The sequence below is a fragment of the Ornithodoros turicata genome, chromosome 5, assembly GCF_037126465.1.
Source record: "Ornithodoros turicata isolate Travis chromosome 5, ASM3712646v1, whole genome shotgun sequence".
Lineage (NCBI taxonomy): Eukaryota > Metazoa > Arthropoda > Arachnida > Ixodida > Argasidae > Ornithodoros > Ornithodoros turicata.
The window spans coordinates 29,023,210-29,029,660 of record NC_088205.1 but is presented as its reverse complement, the minus strand read 5'-3'; the positions used below and the strand labels follow the sequence as shown (position 1 = coordinate 29,029,660).

At 42.9% G+C, this 6,451-nt stretch overlaps 1 long non-coding RNA gene across 1 annotated transcript; it reads right to left on the bottom strand.

The window, feature by feature from the left end:
• Positions 1 to 1,389: 1,389 nt before the first annotated feature.
• On the bottom strand, positions 1,390 to 2,646 carry LOC135395450 (uncharacterized). The gene is made up of 3 exons (XR_010423095.1): positions 2,456 to 2,646; positions 2,289 to 2,325; positions 1,390 to 1,471 (listed from the first exon to the last, which is right to left on the bottom strand). It is a non-coding gene; the product is annotated as an uncharacterized LOC135395450 (long non-coding RNA).
• Positions 2,647 to 6,451: the final 3,805 nt, after the last annotated feature.

The following is a 6,451-nucleotide window of genomic DNA, read 5'->3' as shown; positions in this document are numbered from 1 at the left end:
GGATAACTAGAACCGGGGAAATCATGAAAGCCATTTTTATCCAGAATACGGTATCACAGGTTCGTTTGCATGCAATCATTATTTCTTTCACCTGTCGGAATTGTATATCCGCATACGACATTGCGTGGCTGAATTTAAGCATAGAGACTGTTGAATACGGGATGAGATGGTTTCTTTTCTGTGGTGATAAGGGCATAACGCAACTCATGTTGCCAAATGCTTGCAGTATAAGATACATCTTAGTGAATGGCCCATAAGGCGGTTCAATGTTCCTTTCAGTAAACATTCAGCTGAGAGTAAGCAGTTGCTCTATTGTGGTGCCTTTTTGCAACTGGTACATCCAGTATGGCACACCAACTACTCTGCCTTCGTACTATAGTCAAATCTGCAGGTGATGTTAAATACACATTTCTTACACATGGAACTTTGCATATTCACGTTGATTACAGGCAGAAGAGTAACTTGTGTGCTGAAAAACTTCTGCCCTTTTAGATCTCTGTCCCACAAGAGGCGACTGAAAGGAAAAGGAGAGAATTGATCAGCAGTGCATTAACTCGACTGCACCAAGCACTAGAAGATGAAAGGCACAGTGCAGAAGTTGCAAGACAGCAACGATTCTATGTCCTGATATCAGGAAAGGATGGTCACACCAACCATGACTTTGGTCCGGTCATGAGTTTTGCACACCCCGTGAACAAGCAGGTTGTTGAGAGGATTCACTCCTTGGTGCGTGAGGGCATAACATCAGTCAAAGAGGTGCAAACATGCTTACGGTTCTTTGTTGAAGATGTCCTCTTCAAGGACTCAGCCAGGCCATCACGGCAATCTTCACGGGCATTTTATCCTACACGAAAAGATATTGGCAATCACATCCAACATGCTCTTCGACGGGAGAGGTACAGTACCATAGATCAGGTAAATGCCAAAATTTTCATAGACAAGTTCAAAAGCCAAAACCCTGACCCTCAAGTTTTTTTCCGGCCATTCACAAAGTGCAGTCAAGAAGATGGTGACCAAATCAGTGATGCCACAAGCACAAACAAGAGCCAAGGCTCTACTGACAGTGATACGCCAGATGATCAAACTTTGGAAGTAATGCGAGAATGTGAAGAAACCCTCTTGTTCTGTTATCAATCCCCGTTCAGGAAAACAATAATGGACCAATTTTCTGACACGGTGGTGAGCATGGATGCCACAAACAAAACAACAGATTACGCACTACCACTTTTTTTTTCTCGTGGCAAAGACACCAACAGGATATGTCATTATTGACACGTTTGTTGTACAGTTTGAAAGTAAAGAGTGCATTGCAGAGGCTCTTAATCTGTTCAAGAAGTGGTGCCCTGCCTTCAACCCCAAATACTGGATGGTAGACTACTCACAAGCTGAGATCAATGCAATTAAGAGAGTGTACCCAGAATCTCAAATTGCCCTCTGTGATTTCCACCGCGAGAATGCCTGGGAACGATGGCTATAAGGAGAAAAGAGAACGGAGTCACACACAAGAATGCTGTCCTCGGCCTACTTCGCCAGGTTGCAAGAGCACAGACAGAGCAGCAGTACACAGAAAGGCTCCTGGAACTCGAATCTTCACCGCACTGGATCAACAACCCAAAACTACAACAGTATATCACTCAGACGTGGCTCTCTGAGAAAGAAAAATGGGTGTCCTGCCACCATCTGGATCTTCCAATTACAACAAATAATGGTACAGAGACGCAGAATAAACAACTGAAGGAGCACTACCTCAACAAACACTGTGGGAGAAGAAGCTTGGAGGGGCTACTGCGCGTACTTCTACAGCAGTTTTTCCTGGAGAGAAAGACAGACTATATGAAGAAGCTGCTCAGTGCATCTGAAGATTATAGGGTATACCACACGTACGTGCCAAAATTTTTGCACAAGAGGCCTCAGAGCACCATAAAGCACATAATGCAACGACTTGTAGTAGCTGAATGCTTTACTGGTGAGGACATTCGAGACATCGGGAGTGGACTTTTCCATGTGAAGTCACTACAGGATGCAGAGAAATCGTACACAGTCAACTTCTGTGTCCCAAGCTGCACTTGCACAGACTTTATGAGACACCACCTGCCTTGCAAACACCTCTGTGCACTTTTCTTAAAGGTTGACGGCTGCAGCTTTGATGCCCTTCCACAGAGCTAGCGTAACAGTGCATTGCTGTCGTTATCAGCATGCCAAGAAACTACATCAGACTTGCAAGCAATGGGGGACCAAAGTGTGCATGCTGATGATAATGAGGACTTCCCAGATGACACTGTACTTACCGAGCTGCCACGCAAGCAAACTGGTGGAATTGGCCGCCTGAAAAGCAAAGTTGCAGCGGAACTTGACAAACTGAAGAACCTCGTTTACTGCTGTACTGATGAAGAAACATTGATGTCCCTTTTATCATCAACAAGAGACCATGTTAGCATGATCCAGAGGAGTATACCGCAGAGTGCTGGTATCCTTGTACGCTCATCTCCCACAAAAGGATGTTCTGGCCAACAGAAGAAGGAAATGGGAAGACAGAGACCTCCTGTATCGTGCTCCACAACCGTCATGGAGTTGGACAGATACACGCCACCAAACCGTGAACACTCAAGGGCACGAGGCCGTGTTGGGTCGAAGGCTGAGAGCCTGCGTGAGCATCTTGTAGCACCAGACGTTTAGACTGCTGAAATGTGCAATGCATGAATGGCTGGTATGCCACAGCAAGCCAAGTGCAGTAAAACACACAAAAAAACTGGGGGTATTTCCATTTAGACATTGTTACACAAGATTTGATATATTAAATTTATTCATGTAGGCTACCTCATTCTTCCAAGGGGTGAATATAGTCAGGATTCGAACAGAAAGCAAATTATGTGCTCAGCAAAATTCCAGTAGTTAAATGGTGCTGCTATCACAACTCATGGACGGTAAGGTTACATGGCAGTGTTGTCGAAGTGTCCAGCTGAAATCTCGCTAGGGGGACCTCAAAAAGTCGTTAGATGAACTTGCAATGTTGCTAGAAAAGGTCGCCAGACTTAAAGTTCAGGTGAAGTGATTTCCAATATCAGTACTTCTGCGTGTAACCTGTGTAGTGGATTACGCTAACACCATCGGTGAACTTTCTGCTAATTTGAAGCGGGATAATGGACAGCTTCAGACATGACATCGAGTATGGAGCACGACTACGCATGCTGTTTGCCAGCTGCAGCAACGCAAGCAAAGAACCTCATGCACTGATGTCATGACTCATGATGATTGCAGGACCTCCATGTAAAACACCACAACTTATATATATACAGGGTGTCCAAGAAAATGTGTCATTGAATTATAATAAAGAAAACTATGCCACCTAGAAGCATGCGGTCCACAGGATATGTTCTTACCAGGTCATTGCCACTTCCTGATGTAAATGTCATGTAGCATAAGGTTTATTATGTAAATTTTTGCAAACTGAACTCGAAAATTTGCCAAGTACAGGCAACTTTTTCACCTCACCAATGTGAAGAGCACGCCGAATTTACTCAAATTCTTGATAATTGAAAGGGATGTTGAGGAGCTATCCTATATCGGAAAAAATAGCCTAACATCATGCTTTTCTGGGCACGAAGATCATAGTGATCGATGATGAGAGCAATCGTTATCAGTCCGACGAAAGGAGGTTGCAAAAACCTAGTAAGAACAAATGCCGTTTTACGCTACGATTCTTACGTAATATGATTTTTTATTATATAATGCAATGACACGTTTTTTGGGACACCCTGAATAAATACAGGCGTGAATATATGTGTGATTAAATGTTATCCCTTGGTGTGCATCATAGGTGGGGAAGTTACTTTTATTTTGTAGTGCACTACCGTTACTCACTACTTTTTTCAAAAAGTAACGCGTTACGTTATTCGTTACTGTTGCGGTAGTAGGTAACGCGTTACTAACGCCGTTACTTCCCGTAAGTAATGCCGTTACTTCTGCATTACTTCACAAGTTGTCCTTATAATATGTACCATTTTTGGTTGAGTCACATAAGTGCATTCCGCAAATCAATACAACCAATGTTGGGCACAAACAAGGGTCACGCATGAATACGATTTACATGTACGATTTATTGCAACGCAGAAGTAGTTGATGTTCAAAATTTTTATATGTGAGCTTCGCCCGTTTGACTGAGAGGACGCCTAATGACCAGTGAGTGCTCCTTGTCCAGGTTGATAGAGACGGTGACCTTTTATCTCATATAGTACAAATCCAAACAGCCAATTCCTTGGTACTTTGTTACTTGTTCAGACGGTAGATGTTATTTTTCTGTCGCTTTCGCCCCCATTCGTCGAAAAATACCAGAGGGAGTGAAAAATAGAGGTGGTAAACAAAGGTGACAGACCTCAACCAGGGTAGGTGAATAATCGTTCTTTTGCGTTCTTCGTGGGTGCGAATGTGACCTTCTTGTCATTATTGAAGATGAATAGAAAAAAGTCGGGGATTTTCCCGGATTCTGCAGGCTCGGTCCTCGCTCAAGCTTTCAAGTTTAGACGATGAAGCAATGTTCCCGAACACGCAGTAACGCATAACGCCGTTACGCGTTAGTTAGTAAAAATGTAATGACGTTACGTTACTCATTACTTTTCTTCCAAAAGTAATGCGTTACCATATTTCACTACTCGAATGTAACGCGTTACCGGTAACGCACTACTTTGTAACGCGTTACTCCCCACCTATGGTGTGCATATATGTGGACCAAACAATGCAGACCTCCGAGCTGTGCGCAGCTGAAGTTCATAAAAATATTTTTTATTTTTTAAAATTACTCTAGATGACAAATGTCATTCCGAGGGTACCAGACAGCAGTGGTTTATCCAGAGCACGACCTACTTAATAAGAGAGCGACCAGTTCACTTGACCCCCGTCCCAGCGGCGGCTTTTTTGTTTCACATGTTTGCCGCAGGAGCATTGGTGGCGCTAGCGACATTCCCTACTTCAGTGGGGTTATAGTGCTTATGCGGTAACTTTCTTCGCGTCCGCGTCAGCTATTTGTTCCCTTTTTTCGACAAACATGTCGTAATCTTTACGCACCAAGCCGTCACGAAGACTGTCAGTTCACATGGGCATGGTTTATGCCGTAGTGCCCTTTTTGCAGGGCAAGATGCCCCCTCGCGCGAAAAGCGAAAAGGTGTGCTGTCATCTGAGATATTTCTCTAAAAGCTTACAGTCCAACGGCGGTGACTTTTATGTTACCTCTTAAAATATTGTTAACATTATTTCCTTTTCGTTTTGAGCAAGTAGAAAAGATTTGCAACAACAATTCACTTTGGAGACGACGAGTCAGACCCACTTGTACAGTGATGGCACCAACTTTAAATTCATTTTAAATTTAAATAGCGGCTTATAGAAGTGTATCGCCACAGGAAGAGCAGCAGGAACTGCTGTTAGCCTATGGTCCAGGGTTGCGTGATCTGATGAATATTTCAGTGACGATACTTCCTGTCTCGGTTCAAATGTTAATTGGTGTTGGTGAAACCTAATAGATCAACCTAATGAAGCCTACAGCTCTTTTTTCAAAAAGTTACTTGAGGTATACCACTCCTGCTTCCCTATGGCTACGAAAACATTGCGCAAAACCTATAGGAAGCCATGGATGACAACTAGTTTAATGAAAATTATACGGGAAAGAGACAAATTATATAAAATGTTTTTGAAAGATAGAACTGAAATCAATCACACTACATATAAGAATTTTAGGAATTACGCCACGGCGGCAAGTAGACGTGCTAAGAAAGATTATTACGTGAGACTTTTCACTGACGAATCCGAGAAGCAATATGTGGAGTGTCATTAACAAACTGCGAGGAAATGGTACAGGTCATGGCTGCATCCACAGTGTTGTCCATGATAATACCATTTTAACAGGACAAGATATGGTTGAGGGCATAAACGCGTACTTTGCGAATCCATTTCCACCATCTTATCAATCAACACCAACACGAATGCATCCAGCACGTAGCAACTTACAGTCATTATTTTTCTCTCCGGTTGATGCTAATGAAGTGTCCTCAACTATTGTTTCTCTGAAAAAAAGCAAGAGCTTGGATGTTTTCAACATGCAAATAGCGCCAATAAAAAGCGTAGCGAGCCACATACACTCTAAATCTTTTCACACCTTTAAAGGTGTAATAGCGTGCATGGCGCACGCCTTTTTAGGTGTAATTTTGGTAACATCATAATGGAGCACGGTTTCGCACAAATTTTCTTTACTCGTGTGTTGTCTGTCCTCCAAAAATTTAGTCTTGCAACAGACCAACATTGCTCAACAGTATTGTAGACACTTGCGCGTGCTTGATTATCGATAGCGATGCATATATGCATTTGCTCGTACCGACGATATCCAAGACATAATGAAAGCAAGATTTGCACTGACACTTGATCTTTAGTAATGCTTCCCGGATTTTGTAAAATATCATACTGG